Source organism: Rhinatrema bivittatum, chromosome 4 (genome assembly GCF_901001135.1).
Source record: "Rhinatrema bivittatum chromosome 4, aRhiBiv1.1, whole genome shotgun sequence".
NCBI lineage: Eukaryota > Metazoa > Chordata > Amphibia > Gymnophiona > Rhinatrematidae > Rhinatrema > Rhinatrema bivittatum.
Genome location: NC_042618.1, coordinates 472,192,525 through 472,214,700, shown reverse-complemented (window position 1 = coordinate 472,214,700; position 22,176 = coordinate 472,192,525). Strand labels below are relative to the sequence as shown.

Here is a 22,176-nt window from a genome sequence, read left to right as displayed (position 1 = left end):
TTGAAAATGTTTAAATGTTACTTTTGTGGGCAGCCATTTTGAAAGAAGTCCACATAGCAAAAGTAAGCCCTTAACCCACCATGCAAACCTGGGTAAAACACAAAACAAAACACATCCCTTGGCCCCCCAACAGCCTGTTACAACATAAGAAACATTAGAATTGCCATACTAGGTCAGATTGACTGTCCCATCAAAACCAGTATGCTGTTTCCAACGGTGGCCAATCCAGGTCACAAGTACCTGGCAAGATTCCAAGGAGTAGATAGAATCCATGCTGCTTTGCCCAGGAATAAGCAAAGGTTTTATGTAACTCCACTTTAATAATAGTTAATGGACTTTTCCTCCAGGAACTTGTCCAAATCTTTCTTAAATGAAGCTACACTAACAGATTTCACCGCATCCTCCGGCAATGAATTCCAGATCTTAATTATGCATTAAGTACAAAAATATATATGTTTTTATTAGTTTTAAATGGATTTACCTAGTAACTTCATTGAGTCCTCTGGTCTTATGATATTCTCTGTTTTATTCTCCATTCCTTTCCTAATAATTCTTAGCATTCTATTTGCTTTCTTGGCTGCTGCTGCACTGAGCAGAAAATTTCAATGTATTTTCAATGATGACACCTAGATCCTTTTCCTGAGTGGTGACTCCTAATGTAGAACCTTGCATTATGGAGCTATAATTTGGGTTACTCTTCCCTAAGTGCATCACTTTGCATTTGACCACATTAAATTTAATTTGCTATTTGCATACCCAGCCTCCCAGTTTTACAAGATCCTATTCAATTTCTCGCAATCCTCTTGATTTAACAATTTTGAAAAGTTTTCTATCATCGGCAAATTTGATCATCTCATTTGTTATAACTATTTCCAGGTCATTTATAAATATATTAAAAAAGGGATCTCAGAACAGATCCCTGGGGTACTCCACTATTCACCTTTCCCCACTGGGAAATTTTACCATTTAGCCCTACAACACACAATAGGACACTACATCCTATCTCATGTCCAATGCTTTCTGGAAATTCAGATACATCATATCACTTGGCTCACCTTTATCCACATTTATTTATGCTCTCAAACAAATGTAGCAGATTTGTGAGGAAAGACATCCCTTGGCTAAATTCATGTTGGCTTTATCCCATTAAACTATACCTATCTATATATTGAGCAATTTTGTTTTTTTATGATAGTTTCTACCATTTTGACTGGCACAGACATGAGACTCACTGATCTGTTTTTTCTTGGATCACCCCTAGATCCCTTTTTAAAAACTTGGCATTACATTGGCAACCCTCCAGTCTTCAGGTAACACAGACGACGTTAATGATTGTGGACCTGCTATTAGAAATTTGTAAACTATCTCATTTCTCAGTTCCCTAAGTCTAATTGATTTATAACACTAGCTGCCTTTACTGCATCCTCTGGCAATGAATTCCAAAGCTTAATTGTTCACTGAGTGAAAAAGAATTGTCTTTGATTTGTTTTAAATGTGCTACTTGCTAACTTCATGGAGTGCCCCTAGTCTTTGTATTTTTTGAATGAGTAAATAACTGATTTACATTTACCTCTTCTATTCCATTCATAATTTTATAAATCTCTATCACAGACCTCTATCATATTCCCTCCTCCTCCCCAGCCATCTTTTCTCCAAGCTGAGCAGACTTACCCTCTTTAGCCTTTCTTCGTAGGGAAGCCATTCCATCCCCTTTATCATTTTGGTTGCCCTTCTCTGTACTTTTTCCAGTGTAACTATATCTTTTCTGAGATGCGGCAACCAGAACGGCACACAGTGCTCCAAGTGCAATCTCACCATGCAGTGATACAGAGGAACTATAACATTGTTTTATTATCCATTCCTCTCCTATTGCTTAACATTGTTTGCTTTTTTTGACTGCTGCCACACACTGATCCAAGAATTTCAAAATATTGTCCAGTATGACACCCAGATCCTTTTCCTGGGTGGTAACTCCTAATACGTAACCTAATATCATGTAACTACAGTGTGTGTTACTTTTCCCTACATGCATCACCTTGCCCTTGTGTACATTAAATTTCATCTGCCATTTGGATGCCCAATCTTCCAGTATCACAAGGTCCTCCTGCAATGTATCACAATCCGCTTGTGATTTAACAACTTGGAATAATTTTGTATTGTTTGCAAATTCGATTACCTCACTTTTTGTTTCCCTTTCAGGTTCATTAATAAATATATTAAAAAGCACCAATTCCAATATAGACCCCCGAGGCACTCCACTGTTTACCTTTTTCCACTGTGAAAGCAGACCATTTAATCCTACTCTCTGTTTCCTGTCTTTTAACAAGCTTGCAATAGGACATTACCTCCTAGTCCGTGACTTTTTAATTTTTTTGGGAGTCATTTTGTCAAATGCTTTCTGAAAATCCAAATACACTACATCCATTGGCTCGCCATTATCCATGTTTATTAACCCCTTTAAACAATGTAGCAAATTGGTGAGGCAAGTTTGCCCCCACTCCCAAATCTCCCCCCCCCCCATCCCAGACTTACTTATAGTATCTCTGGGGGGGGTCTATCAGAGCGCAATCGTGATTCCTACATGCTCCTGCCATGCCATTTTGAAGACCCCAGAGATACTACACTAAGCCTCAAGGGAGGTTTGAGGGAGGGGGCACAAGATCCTATGGATTTTTTTCTCGAGTTGGTGGGAGGTAAGGGGGGGGGGCACTAGACCCCAGGAAGATTTTATGCCTGGGAATGCAGGTTGAAGGGTTCACTTTGCTTGGGCTGTGTATCTCCTTTAAAACATGAGTAAACAGCATGCCAATTTGCTAACAGGGTGTACTAAATGAACAAAACAAATGGGGACCCCCAACCAATTGAATGAATGAATGAAACAAATACTCTCCTCAAAAAAAAATAAAAATTTTTTTGAGCGTGTACTTTCCTAATGTATGCTTTTCTCTGTCAAGCTTTGGGAAATGTATTCTCCACACTATCAAGCCGATATAGTAAAGTCCACACTATCAAGCCGATATAGTAAAGCCTGCGGCTGTCAGCAGGTTTGACAGCCGACGCTCAATTTTGCTGGCTTCGGTTCTCAAGCCCGCTGACAGCCACGGGCTCAGAAACCGGACGCCGGCAAAATTGAGCGTCCGGTTTTCGGCCCGACAGCCGCAGGCCGAATTCAAATTTTTTAACTTTTTTTTACTCTTCGGGACCTCCGACTTAATATCGCCATGATATTAAGTCGGAGGCTGTACAGAAAAAGCAGTTTTTACTGCTTTTCTGTACAGCCTGCTTTTCTGTACTGCTTTTCTGTACTGCAGTACTGTACTGCAGTACAGTACTGTACTGCAGTACAGTACTGTACAGTGCAGTACTGTACACCTAATAGCGCTCTCAACATGCATTTGCATGTTGAGGGCGCTATTAGGTGCCGCGGGTTGGACGCGCGTTTTCCTCCTCTTACTGAATAAGGGGTAAGGGAAAACGCGCGTCCAAGAGCAAAAGAGGAAATGCACTTCTGTTTCTATTTCTGCGGTGTTGATCTGCCTACAGAATCTGGTTTCTTGGAGCTTCCAGTTCAGTTTCTTTATGCATATTCCTATTTCTGGTCTGTCATTACTTACACTCATCTGTGCCTCAGTAATACAAGATTCTATTGATTCGGCACCTTTATGTTCAGAGACCTTTTTAAAAATCTATCTTGTGGAGATTCTCTCTTAATTCAACAGCCTCAAAGATAGAAACATAGAAACATAGAAATGACAGCAGAAGACAACCAAGCGGCCCATCCAGTCTGCCCAGCAAGCTTTCACACTTATTTTTTCTCATACTTATCTGTTACTCTTGGCCCTTATTAGTAACTTTTTGGTTCTAGTTACCTTCCACTCCCGCCATTGATGTAGAAAGCAGTGTTGGAGCTGCATTTAAGTGAAGAATCAAGCTTAATTGGTTAGGGGTAGTAACCGCCGCAATAAGCAAGCTACTCCCACGCTTATTTGTTTACCCAGCCTGTGCAATTCAGTCCTTGTTGGTTGTTGTCTGAATACAAATCCTTTTTTCTTCATTCCCCCTGCCGTTGAAGCAGTGAGCTGCGCTGGAGATGTTTTGAATGTTATTTTGCCTAAGGTTCCTAGCTGTCTGCTACAGTGGTGTCGGGACGGGCATTTTAATCCTGACTCATACCTTACCTATGCTGTCTTGTCAGGCTACTGGGGCTGGCAGCTGTTCTTCTACGCAGGAATTCGCTTAACAGCTGAGCTAAACCAGTCATTGCTTCATTTACCATGCCAGGATTCTTCTGGGACAAGGTTATGATTATTAAACCTTAGCGGTTTCTCTCAATAAATTTTTTAAATTTGGCTGTTGTTTCAGAAACAGTTTCTGTATTGCTCATTCAGGATGGCTGCTTATGACTTTTGTCTTCTCAATCCTTACTGTTTTCAGGGATACTGGTGTTAATGCAATTCAGTATTTTGTGTCTGTGCTATTTCAGAGATCTTTATATCCTTCTTTATATCCTTCTACACATATCTTCATAAAACATAGCACGTTTTCTCATGCTCTGGGCCTTAATATGTTTCCCCTCAACTGTTTTGTTGGGTTTTCTGCGACATACAGAGTTGACCTCTTGGGTTTGTTGATTAATATGCTCAGGGAGATTCCTGAACCTCATCCTAGATGAAGTCAAGTTAAACTCCAAAACAATAAACACAAATGAATCCACAGGTAATGAATAATCAAAACAAAGTATGGATAACTAACAGGATCACCTTTCACTTTAAGAGTACTCATACATATTGCTCCAATCACAATTCATCATACTGTGATGAGCCTTGCTCCAATCACAATTCATCATTCTGTGATGAGCCTTGCTCCAATCACAATTCATCATTCTGTGATGAGCCTTGCTCCAATCACAATTCATCATACTGTGATGAGCTAGTCATAATCAGAACTAGTTCAGATGCAATCTTTTTTTCCCTTTTTCTTTTTGTAAAGTTTAAATTTACAGAAACCCAGTATTCATAGGCTATGAATCTTGTGAAGATCTTCTCATATCCCATGGAATAAATCCTTTCGTTTCCACCTTGTAAACTGTTTTCTTCAGCATTTCATCATCCCGTATAATCCATAAGGTGCTTATTTGCATGGATGATATAAAATAAGTCTCAATATTCCATAACCATGTGAAGTGCATGAAATGTTCAGCTCAATGTTTCAAGGACCCACCACAATGCTTGCCTCAATACCCATGTGATTCACAAATTACAATTCTCAATATCCAAATGTGGTCCTGCTGGGTCCAACGCAAACTCAGCACAATTCAAATTTACATTGGGTTACATCTCCAGCATCTCCTGTTCTACCTTCACCAACAGCACAAATCCTTTCCCTCCTGGTCCCTCTTTTAACCTTGGATACCTGTGGGCCCGATGCGCTCGTCTGCTAATATCCATAAGCACGAACCCCTACACATCGTTTACTTTTTGGAGAAAGAGCAGCAGCTCTCTTTCTGTTCCCCAACGATAAGCCTTTTTCCGGGATTCTCACAACCCATCCACCTTATCTTTAGGTGTGCACTTAGTTCTCTCTCTGCTTCACGTCTTGAAACCTGTACTCGAACATTCAAAAAGAAACTCAAAACCTGGCTCTTTACAAAAGCCTACACTTAAAGTTTTCGCTCAGAGCCACGTCCCAGAACTAGACTCACTCATTCATGCATTTCATAATCACATTAACCAGATGTCTGATGCCGCAACTCTTAATTGTATTTCTTGGTCTCATATTCCCAATCGTTAAATTTACAGCATGCAACACCAATACCTTTTAAGTCAGATGTAACCTCAGCTTTGAAGGCTACAAATGTAACCATTAGTTCTTGTAGATTTAAACCTTATTCTGAAGATGTAAACTTAGACTTTGAAGACTGTAATCTGTAAGCATTTGTATTTATTATTTAGCTATTTACTTTGATCTGTTACCACTTGGTCCTGTTCTCTCCTTTACCTCAAGTTCTAAGTTCCTACAAAGTTAGCCTTGTTATTTTATACCCACTTGTTTGATGTAATTTTCCAATATTGGTTCTGTGTAAACCGAAGTGGTATGTACTAGTACATGAACTCCGGTATATAAAAGCCTTTAAATAAATAAAAATAAATAAATGTTTCGGCAGAAGAAGAAATCAACAGGTCAAGTGAAAATTGCTGCTTGGCAAATCAGAATTCAAAATTTTAAGACTTCAAGGCACATAGCAGCTCAGGACCAATAAGAGGGAACCCATGAGAAATAATTCCTTTGGAGATTTCTCTTTTGCAATTTTCTCAGGTCCACTTCTTGGAGAGGAGAGGACTGTAGAAGCTGCAGTCTAAGTACTCCACTTAAATAATTTGAATTCCTCTTGCTGGTGTTGCTTAGGAGATTTAATTTATATATATATTTTTTCTTCTTTTTCCTTGTTTTTACTTACCTAGCAGATTTAAATATGAGATCCATATTCAAAAGGGTTATATCCAGGCAACTTTTCAATCAGCCTATAACTGACTAAATTTTATGTGGTTATGATATATAATGAGAGAGTTCTTACAACTAAGAACTAAACAATATATAAACAAAGCAAAAATACTACAAACATTTTTTTATTACAATAAGAACTCTCTCATTATATATAATTATTTAGTAGTGAGAGTTTGTGTTAAGTACCACATTATTATTATTTAAATTTTAAGTGGGCAAGTGGATAAAATTTAACTGGATAATATCGAGGGTGTTCTGGGGGCATTTTAGAATGGGGCAAAGTTATCTGGATATATCGGGTCATGGCAGAACGCAGTCCTAGAGTTATCCAGGTACATATACTGGGATAACTTTAACCCTACCGGGCTTTATTAAGAAGCAGCCAGCAGCATCCAGGAGACCAAATAGAATGCTAGGGATTATTAGGAAAGGAATGGAGAATAAAACAGAGAATATCATAATGTCTCTGTATTGCTCCATGGTGCGACCTCATCTTGAGTATTGTGTGCAGTTCTGGTCACCACATCTCAAAAAAGAAATAGGATTAGAAAAGGTACAAAGAAGGGCAACCAAAATTATAAGAGGGATGGAACAATTCCCCTAAGAGGAAAGACTAAATAGATTAGGACTCTTCAGCTTGGAGAAGAGATGGCTGAGGGGAGATATGATAGAGGTCTGTAAAATAATGAGTGGAATGGAACGAGTGAATGTTAATTGGTTAATTACTCTTCCTAAAAGTACAAATACTCAGGGGAGGGGGGCACACAATGAAGTTGCAAAGTTGTACATTTAAAACTAATAAGAGAAAATATATTTTTACTCAATGCATAATTAAGCACTGGAATTCATTGTCAGAGGATGTGGTGAAAGCTGTTAGTGTAGCTCTGTTTAAAAAAGGTTTGGACAAGTTCATGGAGGAAGAGTCCATAAAGCATTATTAAGGTGGAGTTACAGAAATCCACTTCTTATCCCTGTGACCTGGCTTGACCACTGTTGGAAATAGGAATCTGGGCTTGATGGACCTTTAGTCTGATCCAGTATGGCAAAACTTCTGCTTTTATGTTTGTTTTTAAATAATTTTTATTCCACAAAAATGCACAAATACAGGTCATTGAAACAAGAAGAACACAAGAACTGAGAGTTCAAGCCTTTATAACCACACACACTATAAAATGCATGAAAATGCTGTAGAAAGGAAACAGAGTAGGACTACATGGCCAGTTTTCCTAATAAAGAGGTAAATAGTGGAATGCCTCTGGGATCTGCACTGGGTTCGGTGCTGTTTAACTTAAATGATCTGGAAAAGGTGATCAAATTTGCAGATGACACACGAATATTCAAAGCACTTAACACACCTGTGAGGAACTGCAGAAGGACCTTGTCAGACCCGAGAAATGGGCATCTAAACCACAGATTAAATTTAATGCGGACAAGTGCAAAGTGATGGACATGGGCCAAAAAAATTCCTAGCTATAGGTAACAGAATGCTGTATGTGGACCATACATTGAAATGTGGTGCTGGTCAAAAGAAGTAAATAGAATGTTACGACTTATTCTGAAAGGAACGGGGAACAAAAGTGAATATTATAATGCTTCTGCTTAGATCTGTGGCGCAACCATACCTTGAACATTGTGTTCAGTTCTGGTCTCACCCCATCTCAGAAAAAGATCTTCAAGGATCTGTTCTGGGACCGGTTCCATTTAATATCTTTGCGAGTGACATTGTGGAGAGACTAGAAGTTAAAATTTGTCTTTTACAGATGACACTAAGGGCTAGATTCATCGTCCCCTGCAGAATGATGAGCTGCTGCGGAAAAAGGGGCGGAGGGGCTGCATGACGGTGGTGCGGTTTCGCCTGCCGCGGTGCGGCCATGCCGCACACTATAGCCCACATAGCGCCACGCTAAAAGGCGGTGCTATTTCCCGCGCCACTGCCGGCAATAATGTCCAGAAACATTATCGCCGGCAGCAGTGCCGCCATCCCATTTCCGTAAACCCCCTCCCAAACTCCTCCCTAACTCCACCCATTCCCCTAATTTTATCACCACAATAAAGGCACGACCAGTACATCCTTGTTAAGTTTATAACATTATACCTCTGTCTCCCGCACTTTCAGTTCCAAGTTTACATATCCTTGTTTTATTGTAACTTTGTCTTCTTCCTCAATATCAATGTTACAAAACCCCTGTTCCATGTGAACCGATATATGATATGATTTGTATCATGAATGTCGGTATAGAAAAGAGTTAAATAAATAAGCCCATTATCACACGCACTAATAGGCTAGCGCACCTTGGAAAATGACCCTATAAGATCTGCCAGAGGCTGGACACGCCTGAAGGAGTGGAGAGAATGAGTCGTGACCTAGGAAAGCTGGAGAAGTGGTCAAAACACGCTTGGCAGTTGGGATTCAATGCCAAGAAACATGGAGTCATACATTTGGGGCAGGGCAACCCAAAGGAGCAACATTTACTGGGGGGGGGGGGGGGGGTACTGATGTGTACAGACTGTGTGGGGTGACGGTGGTGTCCGATGACCTGAAGGTGGTGGCTTGAGGCCAGAGATTGCTGGGCTGCGAAAGGAGGCGTAACTAGCAGGAAAAGGGAGGTAACGATGCCACCGTACAGATCCCCGGGTGAGGTCTCACCTGGGGCACCGTGTTCAGTTCTGGAGACCTCCTCTCAAAAAGGATTAGAACAGGATGCAAGCAGACCAGAGAAAGGCAACCGGAATGGTTTGTGATACGTAGGGAAAGCCGTACGAGAGGAGAATGAAGATATGTACACCCTGGAAGAGAGAGCAGACAGAGGAGATATGATACAAGCCTTCAAATACCTGACAGGAATTAATAATGCACAAAATCAAATCTGATGGAAAGGAAGCTGTAAGATTAGGGGGGGGTCACGCTATGAAACATCAAGGGGGAAGACTCAGGAACAATGTCAGGAAATATTTCTTCACGGAGAGGGTGGTGGATGCATGGAATGCCCTCGCGGAAGAGGTGGTGAAGAGAAGAATTGGTAATTGAGGTCAAAAGGGTGTGGGGCAAACACAGAGGATCCGTGCTGCTAGAGAAGGGAAATGAAGACATGCTGTAACTTTTCTATTACATCTATATTTTACATTTAGGCTTGGCGGGGGTAGCCTGCATGGAGCAGCAGTTGTTGCTACCCTAAATAAATAAGTAGATAGTGGATAGACCAGGTGGTTCATTTTGGTCTTTATCTGCTGTCATTCATGGTGTTACTACATGGAACGAAAAAAAAAGGGTACAAAGAAAGGCAAGAAATACCTACAGTACCTGCCTGTAATCCGCTTTGAAATGCCAAAACGTGGAATATAAACAAATAAAATGTTAAAGGCAATGGAAGAGGCTCTTTAGGTTGGAGAAGAGATGACAGAGGTAAATGATAGAGGTTTGTAAGGGAATCCCCATTTACTCTCGTTATCTCATGCCCTGAAACTAACAGGTAGCAGATCTAAAACTTAGAGAAAGTGCTTTTATTTATTTATTATTTTTACTGAACGTGCACTTAAAGCTGTGGAGTTTGTTGCCGGAGGATGTGGTGAAGGCATTTCGCATAGCTGAGTTTCAAAAGGGGTTTAGCGAAGCTCCTGGAAGAAGAGTCCATGAATAGTTAGCAGCCAGGGTGACTTGGGGAAAAGCCAGTGCTTCTCCCTGGGAGCGAGCTGAGCGGCGAGGAACGGATCCCTCTGGAGGGAGATCCAGAGAGCGCCGTGCACATGGGGGACGGGACGCTTCATCTGACCCGGCGCGTCTCGTGTTTCTTTTATTCGTTCCTCGTGCACGAAGGAGCCTGGGCCTCGCGCTGACAGGGAGAGCGAATCAAACACACGGATAAATAGGAAAATCTCGTTTTCTTTCATAAGAGGACAGAAGTGAAGAAGACGGAAGGGAAAGTATGCAGCTATGCAGGCTTCCAGCCCGCTTGCCGCTGGGTTGTTCTCTGCAGACAGCTGTTCTTGCAGCTGCTCTCGTTCACTGCATGCGGTTTTTTTTTCTCTCAACCCCCCCCCCCCCAAAACCGCACCGGAAATCCCTCTTTCAGGCTTTTTATTTCTCACGTTCAATTCAGCCTAGCCCAACTCATCGCTGCTCATTCTCCCCGTCGTGTCGAATACAGCAAACGGGATAAAACGAGGCAATTTTTAGAAGATGCTAGAAAAGTCCGAGTGCATTCACACCTAGAACTTCCCACCTTTCTATTAGCAGCCTGAAGCGCGAAGAAAAGTGCAGCGGAGGAGCAAGACGAGGCGTAGAGTGAGAGAGAGAGAGAGACGTGCAAAAATTAGAGAGAGAGAGAGTATGATAGGTGGAGGGGCAATTCTGTCTCCCTTTATAAGAGTTTTTCAACCAATGCCTTGGCACAGATGTCAGGGACGAGGCTCTCACCATTATATCCCAGCATGGCAGTAAGGGGGGCACTCTTTCTAGTGCCCTGGAATTGGGGCGGGGGTGGGGGGAACAAAATAGCTGGGTAGATCAGGATACATTTATTAGCACAACATATAAAGGTACAAAAAAAACACCCAGGAGGTACCAAGCTTCCACCTTCAAGCAATGGATTAAAAAAAAAAAAAAGGAATGGCGGTGAACTCAGATTAGGACTTCAACATTGTTTTTGTTCTCTGTAAACCGGTGTGATTTGTAGTTTTGTACAAGAATATCGGTATATAAAAGTCAAAAATAAATAAATAAATAGCATTCAACTAGTCTATCACTCTGCCACGACATCAAACTACAGGTAGCTCAAGTGCCACAGCACCCACTCTTATAAAGTTATAGACGTTTTATTGGTAAATACCACCACGGCGAGTGACTCAGCTTACAGATAAGACTGTGCCAATGACTCACTGCCCTAGACTGTAAAGAAAAAAAAAATAATTCATTGGATTTTAAAGGAAAATTAGTTTCTTACCTGATAATTTTCGTTCCTGTAGTACCAAGGATCAGTCCAGACACCTGGGTTGTGACTCCGCACCAGCAGATGGAGACAGAGCAAAACTTGTCGGGCACCCCTACATATAGTAAGGCGCCACCCACAGCTCGTCAGTCTTACGTAATGTCAAAGCAAAAATGGAAAAACTCCACTAACTAACTATACCGCCCAAAAACTCCCGGGCCGACTCAAAGAACCCCCAGCTGGATCAGAACTCCCCAAACCAGAGGTCCAACCAACAGATAATAACAAAAACCAGCCCAACCGAGCGGACTCTCGGCAACAAACAATACACTTACAGATTACGAGGGCGGGAGCCTGGACTGATCCTTGGTACTACAGGAACGAAAATTATCAGGTAAGAAACTAATTTTCCTTTCCCTGTACGTACCAGGATCAGTCCAGACACCTGGGATGTACCAGAGCTGACGTTTACTGAGGGTGGGAACCAGAGAGTCCCGCTCGCAGCACTCTCTCTCTCCGAAACCCCCAGAATCCATGCCCCGGACATCCAACCGGTAGTGTCTAGCAAAAGTATGCCAAGACCTCCAGGTCGCCGCTCTGCAAAATTCTTGCAGCGACACATGTGAAGATTCCGCCCCGGAAGCGGCCTGAGCGTGTATGGAATGAGCCCGAAGACCCACCGGAACAGCCTTCCCTTTCAGTATGTACACTGAAGCGATGGCTTCCTTCAGCCAATGAACAATCGTGGCCCGCGAAGCTGCCCCTCCGCGCTGTGGACCTGACCATAGAACAAAAGATGGTCCGAAACTCGAAAAGGATTCGTCACTTCCAGATAACGGAACAGAAGTCTGCGAACATCTAGCTTCTTCAACCATTTGGCGTTAGGATCAGAACGCTCCCCCTCCGGAAAAGCGGGCAGCTCAACCGACTGGTTCAAAAGAAAGCTGACACCACCTTTGGGAGGAAGGAGGGAACCGTCCTTAAGGAGACCCCCCGAATCAGAAAAGCGGAGGAATGGCTCCCGACAGGATAACGCCTGCAATGCTGAAACTCGTCTCGCCGATGCAATAGCCACGAGAAATACCGCCTTAAAAGTGAGATCCTTTAGCGTCGAACGCTTGATGGGCTCAAAAAAAGGTGATGTACACAGCGCCGAAGGAACCCAATTGAGATTCCAGGACGGACAAGATGACGTAGAGGAGGCCGCAAAGCTTAGCCCCCCGAAGGAAAAGTGCCACATCCGGATGATGTGCCAAGGATACGCCGTGTACCTTACCCCTGAGACAACCAAGCGCCGCCACCTTGACCTTGAGAGTACTGCTAGACAGACCTTTTGTAAGACCCGTCTGGAGGAAAGCGAGGACATCCGGCCCCGCTGGCAGTATGGGATCTACCTTCCTGGGTTTACACCAATCCTCAAAGATCGCCCACACCTAAGCGTTTCCTCTCAAAAACCAGGCCGCGAGACAGAATTGATCCGCGTCCTCCAAACAAACGGGCCGTTGCCGCAGAAGGGCCGCCGCCCCTCGCAGTCTGAGGGGAGGCCCTCTCGCCAACTGCAGGAGATCCGCGAACCAAGGGCGCCGCGGCCACTCGGGTGCCACCATGATCACCTCCGCGGGATGCATCTCTATTCTACTGAGGACCTTGCCGATCAGTGGCCAAGGAGGAAACACGTACAGCAGCACGTCTGTGGGCCAAGGGAGCACCAGGGCATCCACCCCCTCGGCTCCCCTTACTCTTCTTCGACTGAAGAATCTCGGGGCCCTGGCGTTCTGAGCGGTGGCCATCAGATCTATGTGTGGTGTTCCCCACCTCTTGCAGATCAAGTTGTAAGCCATCTCCGGCAGCTCCCATTCCCCCGTGTCCAAGCGATGGCGGCTGAGGTAATCCGCTTGGACATTGTCGACTCCGGCGATATGGGATGCCGCAATCTCGATGAGATGTCTTTCCGCCCAGACCATCAGATGACTCGCCTGTTCCGCGACCGCCCGGCTCCGTGTTCCTCCCTGGCGATTGATATATGCCACCGTGGTTGCGTTGTCCGACAACACTCTGACTGCCGTCCCTCGAACCAATGGGAGGAAGGCCTGCAGGGCCAATCAAACCGCTCTGGTCTCCAAGCAACGGATGGACCACTGCGATTGAGCTTTGGACCACTGTCCTTGCACCGAGCGGTCCAGGCAAACAGCCCCCCCCCCGCCGGATAAGCTGGCATCTGTTGTGACTACCGTCCAGGCCGGCGTGAGCAGGGATACCCCACGCGTCAGATTGTCGGAGTTGAGCCACCATGGTAGACTGGATCTCACCTATTCCATGAGTGGGAGTGGCCGGTGAAAGTCTTCCGACACCGGACGCCACTGGGAGAGCAATGCTGACTGCAAAAACCGCCGATGGCCCAGGGCACTATCGCCAGCGTGGACGCCATGGACCCCAACACCATCAGATAATCGCAGACCTGAGGACACCGCAGGGCCAATAACCGGCGCACCTGACCCTGAAGCATGTACACCCGCTCCTGGGACAGACATACCCTGCCCTGCTTCGTGTCGAACAGTGCTCCTAGGTAATGCAGCGTCTGGGTGGGAACCAGGCGGCTCTTGGCAAGAACGATCACCCATCCGAGTGAGCGCAAGAGTTGCAGGACCCTGTAGACCGTCTGGCGGCATTGGACTTCTCGGATGAGCTAATTGTCTAGGTAGAGATGTACCAGTAAGCCTTCCCTTCGGAGCGCGGCAGCGACCACCACCATGACCTTTGTAAGCGTCCGCGGAGCGGTGGCGAGACCGAAGGGGAGCGCCGTGAACTGATAGTGCTTGCTCAGGATACAGAAGCGCAGAAACCGCTGATGAGCCGGCTGAATGCCGATATGAAGGTAAGCCTCCGTGAGACCTAATGTCGCCAGGAATTCGCCCGGGCGCACCGCTGCGACCACCGACCGAATCGTCTCCATTTTGAAGCGTGGAACGCGAAGACACTTGTTGACCCCTTTCAGGTCGAGTATGGGTCTAAAAGTACCCACCTTCTTTGGCACGATGAAGTAGATGGAGTACCGTCCTCGACGGTGTTGCCCCTGTGTTACGGGCACTATCGCGCCTAGGCCTCCTAGCAGATACAGGGTATCCTGGACTGCCGCCTGTTTGCTGCGCCCCTTGCAAGGCGAGATCAAAAAACTTGTCCACAGGGATACGTGCCAATCTAAAGCGTAGCCGCGTCTTATCACGTTGAGGACCATTGGTCCGTAATTATTCTGGTCCATTCCCCGTAAAAACGCTCCGGCCTGGTCCCTACGTTTGAAACTGCCAAGGCTAATGGCGCCGGCTGTAGGGAATGGACCGTCCGTATCTCATTTGGGAGGCTTTGGACCCGACCCCGCCGAGGGACCGTCTCGCCTCCCAAACTTTCTCCTACGAAAGGACTGAGACCATGTCGGAGGCCTCGAGGATCTCGAGCCGGCCCGGTACGAGGGCCCCGACGATCTCTGCGGTCGTGACTTTCTTGGCCCGATTTCGGCGCCTGTCCCCAGGCAGCTTGAAAACCCCGTTGTCACCGAGCGACTGCATCAAGTCGTCCAATTCCTTACCAAACAGCAACTTCCCTTTGAATGGAAGGGAGTCCAGGTGCCTTCGAGGACCCATCCGCTGCCCAATTTCTGAGCCCGCGAAGACGGCGCGCTGACACCGCCGAGACCATGGCCCTGGCCGACGTCCGCAGAAGGTCATGCATTGCATCTGCACTATACGCGATCACCGCCTCTAGGTGATCCGCCTGCACTGACTCTTCTCCCGATAGGCCAGCCTTGGCCTGAAGCACCTGAGCCCCGCGCAAAACCGCTCTCAACGCAAAGTTACTGCAAATAGCCGCGTGGACTCCCAGGGCCGACGCCTCAAACACCTTCGTAAGCCGTACCTCCAGCTTCCTATCCTGTATGTCTCGAAGGGCCGTGGCCCCCGTGACCGGAATTGTGGATCGTTTTGTCACAGCAGATACCGCTGCATCCACCCTGGGAAATCGAAGGAGTTCCAGCGCGTCCTCTGGCAACGGGTAGAGCTTGTCCATAGCTTTACTCACCTTCAGGCTCAAGTCCGGGGTATCCCATTCCCGGAACAGGATGTCGGTCGCCGAGAAGTGGAATGGAAAAACCACCGCCAGTCCAGTGAGGTCCAGCAGCACCGGATCCATTTTGGCATCTGGTTTAGAGCCCACCGGCGGGGCATCCACTCCTACTTCCTGCGGGATAGCCGGGATCAGTGGCGCCAGCTCCTCTTTCCTAAACAAGCGAACCACTTTCGGATCGACCCCTTCCACAGTTGGCGCTCCTTAGGCGTTCCCCGGATGCGCCACCTCTTCACCGACGGGAGCTCCGGGGCCTCCCCGTCCGGTTCCTGCTCCGCTGCTGAGGTCGAATCAGAATCGGTGTCCTGAGGGACCCCCCGCAGCGGCCGGTGCTCTCTGGGTGGGTCCGCGGGCCTCCGAGGGCCCTCCCCCGCCCACTTCTTCCGTGGCTCCAACGGTCTGTCAGAGCTCCCATGTCTTCTCCTCTTCACCCTAGACTTCCTATACATTAAGATTTAATGCAGCAAGCCTGCAAAACGTGAAGAAAAGGAGGCCTCGGAATCCGTGGAGCCTCCTCCTGGCTCTGACAGTCCGGCGAATCTGGCCCCCCCCGGGGGCTCGCTGCTGTGGAGAAAGCGCGGGAGGCCAAATGGCCTCTCCCGCAGCTTTCCTCGCAGCATCGCGGACCGATGCCAAGATGGCCGCCGTTCCCGCGCTCAGCGGGAACGGATCAGCACTGTCACCTGCGGCCGCTGAATCGCGCGGCGGCGATCGCGGCAGCCGGGGTCGGGCCCCCCGACCGCCCTCGGACGGTCCCTCACCGCCCGAAACACAATGAAAACAGATGCCCGATCGCGAGACTCGCGAGCGTGCCGAGCCGCACGCGCGGCAAGAGGCGCCTCGCGGCATGCTCCTGCCTGCTATCGCCCGCGGCCGGGAGAAAAACAAGTGAAAATTTTAAACAAAAAACGGCGAAAATAAGCGGCGAACACACAAGAACCACGGCGCCCTCCCCCCCGACGAACTCCGAGTGAGGACGGGCCGCCGCACAAGAAAATAAAACTAACACAGTTTTTTTGTTTGTTTTTTTTTTTTTTTTACAACCTGCCGCTGGCCCTGGTCCTGATCCCACTTCTCCAGCGGGGGTGAGTGAACCGGGCTCCCCGGTGTCACCCCCGACGCTGCTGCCAGATAGGCCGGGTCCTCAACCCCAGCAGCGGCCTCAACCAGGGGGGGGGTGGTCCCCTCAGAACCTCGCGACCCCCCTGGGAGGCTTCCAGGACCCCTAGCTGAACACTAAAATAAACCACTCTCACCTAAAATAAACACCTCTCTCCTAAAGGAGTGATTTTTATTTTTATTTTTTTTTTTTTTAAACTCCCCTGACTAGCTAACCACTAACCAGGATCACCAGAGACTGTGGGTGGACCTGCCCCATCTGCTGGAGACAGAGTAAGACTGACGAGCTGTGGGTGGCGCCTTACTATATGTAGGGGTGCCCGACAAGTTTTGCTCTGTCTCCATCTGCTGGTGCGGAGTCACAACCCAGGTGTCTGGACTGATCCTGGTACGTACAGGGAAAGTAAATTTTGCCTCACTTTCAAACATTTCCTTTTAATGAAAAATGCAGAAGTTCTATTATTATGATTTTCAGAAGCTTCAGAGCATGTACAAATTTGGATGTGGAATCTCTCTTGAAGCCTTCCCAAAACAGCTATGTAATGGAACTCTCTGCAGTCTCAGAGTACAGATAACTTGCCTTTCACTCTCCCCAGCCGAGCCGTCGGCAGATCCCCTTGGCAGAAATACTGCTGTATTTTTCATCTGTTAATTTTATAAAATCACAAATAAAATAATTGTTCCACAAACAAGTGGCACATAGCTCATTACTCTTCCTGAAGCACTGTTAACTCTACAGATACTTGCATCACTGGATAAACCCATCTCTTTCCATAAAATGTGCTCCTGCCACCTGTCCCTCCATAGCTATCCTTATTACACACACACACACACACACTCGCCCTATTCCATTCCTATCTTATCCTCCTTAAACAGTAACAGATCCATTACCCCCACATAAACTGCAGACAGCAGTGTTAATATGAAGAAAGGACTTGAATCTGCATAAAATATTTATGGTTGGAGATGAAGAGAAAGACACTGCTAGTCATCCATCTGATTAAATCTATTGCATTTAGCAGCCTCGACAAACATGCGCACGTATGGATACACGACTGTGCACACTTAAGCTCATCAAAGAACACACGGCAACATCCACAGTGCATGCACAGAGTTCAGGCTCGACAAACATGCGCACGTATGGATACACGACTGTGCACACTTAAGCGCATCAAAGAACACACGGCAACATCCACAGTGCATGCACAGAGTTCAGGCTCGACAAACATGAGCGCGTATGGATACACGACTGTGCACACTTAAGCGCACCAAAACGCATGGAAACCATCCACAGTGCATGCAGAGAGTTCAGGCTCGACAAACATGCGCACATATGGATACTCGACTGTGTACATGTAAATGCACCAAAGAACGCATGGAAAACATCCACAGTGCATGCAGAGAGTTCAGGCTCGACAAACATGTACACGTATGGATACTCGACTGTGCACATGTAAATGCACCAAAGAACGCATGGAAAACATCCACAGTGCATGCACAGAGTTCAAGCTCTGTTGGAAGAGCAGGTTGCTTCTTGGCTCTTTTCGCCAGAGGTTTGCTTATAGGAAGGAGGCAAAATAGAGCACCCCAATCTCTGCCATAATTCAATACATCTCCTTTGACTTAATACACGTCACAAGTTAAAAGAGCTAGTGAAAAATCTGATATTATCAGACAAGCACCAATCAAATGTTCTTTATTTAGAAAAATAGTTCATGATATAAAACTACCAGTCTCTGGTTTACGCTGGCACCTTTGTCTAGTCATCATCGTGTGATAAGTTCATCATACTTATCCTAATTAGTTTCCCATTGTTTGCACAATTCTACTTTATTAAAAGGATACTGCCAAAATGCAATACAATACTGTAAGATGGTGGGCAACAGGAAAATTCTGACTCATCACACAGATTGTTCTCAATCCAGAGCTGTCAAGCAGGTCAAGTACAAACAATTATGATAAGATTGCTGCAACTCCCTTCAAAACACTGCAGGCTGAACTGGCAAAGACTTCGCCCATCACTCGATACCCTACTGATACATCTCTGAGCATCCCACCCCTGGAAAAGTCTCAGTGTTAAACACGGCAGAGGCTTCAACCATCCAACTAAGGCCCACGCTGCCTTAAACTACATTAAACTATCATCACGTCTGTGCAGCAGCCACCCACTGCCAATTTCGTTAGATTAAATTAATTATTCTGGGAAGGGGGATCCAGGGGAATTCCCGAAAAAGAATGGGGTGAGTGTAAGGGAAGGGATCAGGAAAATATACGAGAAGAGATGTGGAGGGTTAAGGGAGCAGGGACTGTGAATGAAAAGTGGGTGAGTTAAGTGTGCAGGGAAGGGCTGGGGGAATGCATTCGGGGGGGGGGGGGGGTCTGGCCCGGGCTTCAATGAGGCCTTCGTCACCGTCGCACACATAAGACTCAAACCAGCCAGCCTGAGAGGAGGACAGGAAGCTATGGGCTTGGCGAGAAGCTGGTTAAGCGGGCAGGAACTCAAGAGGCGTCCAATGGAGTCCGTTCCGGTGAAGGCAGAGGGGGGACTGGAACTCGGCCTGCGGGGAAGAATGAAGAGGAGACTTAATGATAAAAGCTTCCCAGCAGCCGGCAGAGCTCCAGCAAGCACAAGGAGCTAGGCTGGGATGAGAGGGGCATGGATGGCTGGAGAGGGAGAGAGTGGACTGCCGGGGAGCAGCGGAGCTCCAGCAGAAGCCACGGGGGGGGGCCCGGAGTTCAGGCGAGGGGGACGAGCCAGGCGTTCTGCTGCGGCCGAGGAGAAGCTCGGGGTCCAGGTGCCTGCTCACGTTTTCCCCGTTTTTACCCGGGAGGCAGGCACAGCCGGCTTAAAACAGTGTAAACATGCTGAGGCAGACAAGTGGTTACTGCGGGCATTTTCCTGTTGGTTAAACTGTTGTTGCAATCTACAGAACTAATGACCCTTCCTTCATTATCCGTAACCTTGTAAGTTACACAGCTGTGTACAATATTTACAGTAATAAATTAATGCTGCCGGTTATTAACCTCTTCTAGCTTACCAACTTCACGGCACCGTCCACAGAGGCCTGAGCAGCAGAGCAATGTGAGAAGTTGCAGTGACATAACCCTTCCCCCACCCCCCAAAGTTACCCCATCCCCATACCTGATCTCGAGGTGGGAGACCGGGATCGTGACTGCTGCCCCACACAAGAAGGGGGGGGGGGGGCATGGTGGGAGCTCAATTCTCGATGCAGGGAAAGATAGACCGATGGGTGCTCGGTTTAAGAGGAGGAGGAGGAGAATTGGAGGAAGGGAGCTCCTGGAGAGAGAGAGGGAAGGTGGACCGGTGTACAGGGAGGTGCCAAGGCAAAGAGCCTCCTGCCTGGGGAGGTCACCATCACCAGTCTGAGACTCCCAAGCTGAGACAGAAAGAGGAAAGGAGACTCGGGGGGGGGGGGGGGGGGAGGATTACAGCTAGCAAACAGGTATTGGGAAAGCCAGGTGGAAGCGCTGACCTGCGTGAGGGACTGATTCCTTTGTATTTTTGTGGCATTTTGTCTCTTATGGAGGCCCATCCTTTGCCACCACTTGTGTGGAGTAAGGATTTTATTTTCAACAGCTTGGAGCGTGAAGAGCGAGCTGTTTGGTTGTGACAGACTGGTGTGCAGAAGAGCCCCCCCTGAGCAAAACAGTGTCCCGTCCCGTGTCCCCCCCCGGGGCGGAACCCCAGGATAGTCCTGGGGGTCTTGATTGGCACATGTGCCCCCCCCCATGCCCAAGGCCAGAATGGAACGGGGGCTACACAATGTATTTGCTGGGGGGAGGGACGTCAAGGTGCTCTCAGATCAGGTTGGGTTCAGGGGGGGGGGGGGGTGTCGCATTGGCAGCTCTCCCACCCTTTCCCTCACCGCAGACCTTTTCGGTGCATTTCGGCCACAATCTTGAGAGAGCGCGACAACCCTCCCCCCCGACCCCCCCCCCCCCCCCCACCACTCCACCAACAATCAGATGCACTATAGTGCCTCTTCAATTATTAAAACTATAATGCTAAACTTGATTAGATATGCAAATGCCTTGCTAGACAAGCCATTTACAGGAGCATTACCCTGCTCTGCGGAAAAACAAAAAAAAACAAAAAACTGCTTGGTGAGCCATCCTCTCCCTCCCTGTGTGCGTTACTTGCCCTGTTTGTGTTTGCAGTCAAATAACGCTCAGAATGTTCTTCCTGCAAGACCCCATTATATTCTGCCCCAGGCTGCTTCTCTGTGTTATTACACACGCGGCTCCCCTGGGCCAACAACCTACAAAATAAACACTGTTGCCAATTAAAAAAAAGGAAAGAACTGTTAATAGGTGCTCTCTCCTAACAGGAGCTGGCAGGTGTAAGCCTGCTTCCTTTTGAAAGCTAATTTCATTAGGGGCTGATTCTCCGCTTGGCATATTGCAGACTGCTTTCCTAGACTGGGCTGCAACTTTCAATGGGGTTTGACTTTTATACGGCCAGCAAGAACTTTCCGACAAAGCACAGCTAGAACGGACCTATGAGTTTGGGGTTTGATCCCCACTGCTGACGAAAGAAGGGGACCTCCCCATTCAGCCAGTAGAGCGGAGGGGAGGGTCCACAAACTTTGCAAGGGAAAGGCCTTCCTGCACAGCTGCTGCCGCCGTCGCACAAGCCTCTCCAGAACAGCATATTATTCTTCAAGTCTAGGGGGGGTGGCAGTAGGGAGCGTAGAGCCGATCTAGCCTGCTGTCTGTATAGAACACCCCCATGGACAAGCAGGATACAGTCAGCATCTGCCAGTCTATCACGCACACCCTCTCAGTCCCGAAGCTAAGTCTTCCAGCGCCAAAAGCTCCTGCTGACGTTCTGACTTGATAATGTGCTTCTCACATCCCTTGGCTTCTTGAATTGCTGGTGGAAAATGTTCCATCTTGTCTATTGGAAGGGCTTCTGCTAAAATTTGTAACTTCTGTAGAAAAAGAGTGCATATAGGAAACAACTTAGAACTCATCCGTTTGCCATGGCTTTCGCCGAACGACAACATTGACTGCCCTCTAACCTTGGTTACGCAGCCACTTTATGCTATATTTTACTGTATTGTGTGGTATGTTGAACTGTTATTTGATTGCATGTCATGTGTGTATTTTCTGTTACCCACTGAGATTTGTGGATCAGCAGGCTAGAAATGTCATAAATAAATATATTGTAATATATGCAATCATTGAGTGGTTATCCTTGAATTGAGCATTGCCAACTGGAAAATTTTCTTGGTCATGATATCCAGCATCCTGGTATTTTTAGGAGGATAACTGGAATGTGTTTTTGATTGTTTTCTTCTTCTTAATGATGCCTCCACTACTACTGATTGGTGTGGTTGCAGAAACTTAAGATGACCTGGAGCTGGCTGCATCCTACGCTTGATGTCCAAAGTGTCTTATGACCAGAAGGGTAGATAATGGATGACATTTGCCACCTTGCTTGAAGCTCTTGCAAAAGTCTATGAACTGGAACTGGAACTACTTGCTTGGG

At 46.9% G+C, this 22,176-nt stretch overlaps 1 protein-coding gene across 1 annotated transcript in view; it reads right to left on the bottom strand.

The window, feature by feature from the left end:
• The window catches only part of LOC115089198 (LARGE xylosyl- and glucuronyltransferase 1), a 519,096-nt gene that overhangs the window by 328,437 nt on the left and 168,483 nt on the right, over positions 1 to 22,176 (bottom strand). The gene's annotated exons all lie outside the window — the stretch shown is intronic.